The sequence below is a fragment of the Oratosquilla oratoria genome, chromosome 28, assembly GCF_046742065.1.
Source record: "Oratosquilla oratoria isolate Oo_2021 chromosome 28, ASM4674206v1, whole genome shotgun sequence".
NCBI lineage: Eukaryota > Metazoa > Arthropoda > Malacostraca > Stomatopoda > Squillidae > Oratosquilla > Oratosquilla oratoria.
Genome location: NC_134804.1, coordinates 8,591,218 through 8,596,217, shown reverse-complemented (window position 1 = coordinate 8,596,217; position 5,000 = coordinate 8,591,218).

Below are 5,000 nucleotides of genomic sequence, written 5' to 3'. Positions count from 1 at the left end.
TTGGTCCTACCTATTATCTCTGTCAATTTCTTAATGATATTCAATGAATTATATTTCACAATGGAGGCTAAACTGGACGGCTATGTTTAGTTTATCAAACAACAACTGAAGTTGTTCTTGGTATATAGTCATACGTTCTCTGGACCAGGAAGCACCCTAGCAGATTTGCAACATGAACCTGGTCGTAAAGGTTGTATTACGAGCTATGCTGGCCCTGTTGATGCAACAGCAACCGCTTTGGAAGGGGATGTAAGGCGATACGGCAGGTGGGATGCGTACAAGTGATCTACACAGTGACGGCCAACACCCTTGGGAAGGATCTACGACAGACAATCTCCCTGGCATTACAAGCTAACGAGGTCGTTATAAAGTACGACTGACACAGTGAAGTATTCCAGATGCAATTATGATCACCGGAAAGAGGTTAGTTTATGGTGATATTCAAAGTAAAATCTATAGTAGGTATTAATGTGTTTTGAGTCCGTTATATGAAAAAGCAGGTTTAATGTTGAGATAAGAATCTAATAAATGGAAAAGGATGTATTTATTTCATAATCTGAATTCGATAGATATGCAAATATGCATGTGGATTCGATAAAGATAAAGGCAAAAATATATGAATACATAATTATGACAAATATGTAAATGCAAATAGAATATAAAGATACATCAGGAGGACAATTCTATACCAAAGGCCAACATAGACACCAAAGCAAATTATGGAAAGCATGGAGTGTTTCAGGAAATCCGCGTCCACGAATCAATTTTGCATGATAGAATAGATGTACAAAATATATTGAATATATAAAGGGAATAGAGTAGGATATTTGTGCATACATTTATTCAAGTAAAAATTGTAACATTGAGGATGTGCAACGATATTTCTCGTTCATGTTACATACCTTGACTTTTTCCTACTTTCATGAGATCATAGCCTCTTTATGTTGCATTTATCAACCTCTCACTTTCGTTTGTCCTTTTCATTCTTTTTATTTTTCTTTACATTTTTTTCAACCATCATTTCCTTCTTTGCCTTTTGATATATTCGTTAATTCATTCCCTTCTCTTAATTATTAGTGGCATAGGGAGAGAGAGATGGGAGTGGGCTGTTCATACGTCACACAGCACTATTCTGGCGATGAACGTGGGGAGCGAGATCACAAGAAATTATATTGGAACAGAACTCAAGAAGCAACATAGAATACACAAGAACAATACGTTCATGATGCTATAAAGCCGTAATCAAGTGATGCGATTTAGTATAGGATAACTTGCCATCCCACTCCCACACAGTGGGAAGTGAGAAACCTTTGTTGGAACAAAGCCCTGTCAGTTGCGGTAATCCGCTCGATTTTTCTAGGCCGGTGTTGGGTCGCCTCCCCGCCTGACAAGGGCTGTCGGAAACCAACGTGGCAAGCCCGCAGTGGGCCCGGGATGATAAAAGTCTAATAGCTATAAATCTGTTTTCCTACATACTACGGAATTTGTGGAGTCAAGAGAGGAAGGAGAATAATGCTGGAATATGAGTCGACGAAGAAATCGAGAAATAGGTTCGAATAGGAATAGGAAGGTGGCTCGGAGAAAGAATATAGGAAGGGAGTGTCTCAAGTCAAGATGGGCTGCTGGTTGATGTGAAGGTCGAGTCAGATCATGAAGTAATGTGGGTTTTAGAAGAAAGACTGTCACAGCCCGGAATGTTTGTGTCATTTTCTTCTGCGCTCATGATGATATCAGCGAGATTAAGGAGGCAGCTGTGAAACGTGACTGTTAAACAGCGACAAAACGGGAAACTGTGGGAGGGGAATGTAGATAGATGAAGACAGCTGTTAGATGACTCTGGTTAAGAGGCAGAGAAGCAGCAACAAGAGACAAGCGTTAAAAAGGGTGATGGTAATAAGGAGATGGCTTCAATATAATGCAGCTGTTGGACAGAGTAGTAATGTAGAGAAATATATATGTGGCACGGTGCGATAGACAGGTGTTACGTGCAGCAATAAATTGTATGCAGGAAGTCAATAGAGTATGTGAATACATACAATCTATGTAATGTAATATATAGTTTCTTTAATTGTATAAAGATAAACAGCGTGAAGATTGATCATGTCGCTAAGATTTTCCTTTGATAAGCTTTCAGTCTGGTTAACCCAATTTCATTTTTCTCAGAGGAACGGGAGGTCACTGCTAAGTATGTTAAGAATTAGTGTTTTTGATATTCTAAAGTAGGTGAAATGGGTGACAGTTGTAAAGAGAAATTGCCTTAGAAATATATATGGAGAGTTCCGGACAGAGGATATTTTGCGACGTGCGAGTCAGAAGAAGAGTGAGACTGAAACGGCGCAATTAAAGTAAAAACCAGCCTTGGTAATATCTTCGTTAAGCGGTGCTGACTGCTACAAGGACCTGCCATATTAATTCTCTTAAAACTTGTATACATAGGAGTTGCTTAGACATGACTCTTTTAATGCGGATGAAAAGACAAATGTTAGAATAGATTATAAAGGAGTGAATAACTGTATAACTGCATTCCACACTAAGACGGAATGTACAAATAATTTTTCATGAGAAGAAAATTGTGAGTTTGTTGAAATATAATGTAAACAATAGGGCTCGGATGCGTAAAAATATATAATTGTGTCACAGGATTTTTTGCCCACAATATATATATATATATATATATATATATATATATATATATATATATATATTATATACACACACATATATATATATATATATCTTTATTCAACCACAAACAACTTTTAATTCCATGCCATCACAATCGAGACTGAAGAATCGCTCGATGGAGACATTTTGTTGGAAATTGAAACGTGGACGAGCCGAGGATTCGAACCCAGCTAACCCGTAACAAAGTTACAGTGACTTAAACCAATGCGCATTGGTTTAAGTCACTGTAACTTTGTTACGGGTTAGCTGGGTTCGAATCCTCGGCTCGTCCACGTTTCAATTTCCAACAAAATGTCTCCATCGAGCGATTCTTCAGTCTCGATTGTGATGGCATGGAATTAAAAGTTGTTTGTGGTTGAATAAAGATATCAATTGATCGCTGGGAACCATTCAGTGTAGATGTATATATATATATGTATATATATATATAAAGTATATATATATATATTTATATTTGTATATATATATATATATTTATATATGTATATATATATATGTATATATATATATATATATATATATATATATCTTGCTTCGTTGTAAGGAAGCAAATATAAACCTAATCCTAATTGATGTGGTTGTGCGTATCTTTTCTTTCTCTTTGTTTAATTTTTCTTATCTCCATGAAAAACTGTGAGGATAGCAGGATAGCCGCTCTTGCAAAGGGATTATCTATTCATAAGACTATCTATATTTTGCTAGTTGGATGACAGATTAGAAATGAATAAATCACTCTTCACTTCCTAAAAGAGGAACATTAAAGCTTGTCGTGCACTTTAGACGCATTAAGAAGGTCATCATCTCTCAACAGCACCCTAACACTGGCCCCCTGACCTTCGACATCTCGAATGAAAGCAGTTTTGTGTGGAATGGGTACTTGAGATAGAATCAGACTTTATTGATAACAATGACGAATATTCTTAGATACAGTATACAACTAAATCCTGTTGCAAAGACTACTGTTTGTTGTCAGTGTTTTTTTTTTTTGTAGTCCTTTAGTTATTCTTCACACCACAAAAGACAGTGTCAGAATTAAACAACAAATTCTAAACATAAAGAATGGTTCTTCAAACTGTTTAAACCTAGCGCAGCATACTGGACTCCCCTTGACCTGTCGTGTTTATCTATTTCCGAACTTCAACAATAGTTTTACCGCAGTCTTGCAAAACATGTAAACAGAATGCCCGTGGAAATATCGTCCTCAGTGTGGGTCTCTGTGACTCTTCTCGGCAAAGTTTACACAAATATATTCTTGAGGCTATTTCATGCACATGGGAACATTCCCAGATCCACATCTATTCTTCTCCTGTTACAGACTTCATTAGCAAGCTTGTCAGCTTTATCAGGCCAAGCAATGTCAGTGTGAAGGCAACCACATGGAATTTGTAAGAAACAGAATATTTGAATTATGGACAGACACCCAAAATGAAGATTGAGGTACAGTATGTTGTATAAAAAATGGTTATGTTCTTGCTAACATAGGCAAGTAACAATAGACAGAGAGAGAATGCAGTTGAAAGGAAGGGCAGGCTACCAGCAGACCAAAAGAAAGAAAGAAAAAAAAGTAAAATGTGAATCCAAATACAGAAGCGAGGAACAGGAAATATTCAAGTAGAGAACCTTCAAAAAACATAACCATCACCAAGTGTAATAAACAGTATTAGATAACGAAAAAAGGAACAAGATATGGCAAACACAAGCCCAGGAAACAGCACCCATAAAAGCACCTAGTGGATGCAAAAATAGGAGACAGGAGACTTAAGAGCAGTCGACGGCAGTCACAAGAGCAGAAGGCAGCAGACGTAAGGCATCTCTCTGACAGGGCCGGGATCAAAGCGGAGCGCTTCCCTAGAAGAGCCGCCGCCTTTCTTTCACGACGACCCATGCCGGCATCTGCTTCACGTCTCCACAACCTCCAGAGACGTTCGAGCTCCGCCCTTGGCCGCCCGTAGCCGCCCTTGACTGAAGACAAAGTAGCCTAAACACATGCCCAACGCATGCCATTCTCGTCTTTATGACCAAGCGTGTTATATGTCCTTTTCCTGAATTACAGCTACGCTAAAAACTCTACTGTTTTGACACTTGGACTTAAACTGCTGTCTTGGACCTAATTAATACAATTTTAGGGACGTGTTGGTTGTGTGGGGCCCTCGCCTGTGGAGGCACAGGCATTGTGATTTTTTTTTCTTTTATTGTGAGAGCGGTTCCTTTGTGTAGAAGTACTGATATAAAAAATTAATATGTTGCCATTTGTCAAGAATTCACATTTATTTTCATGCATGTGTATAAAGTATTGGTACACATGTCGTTTGAAT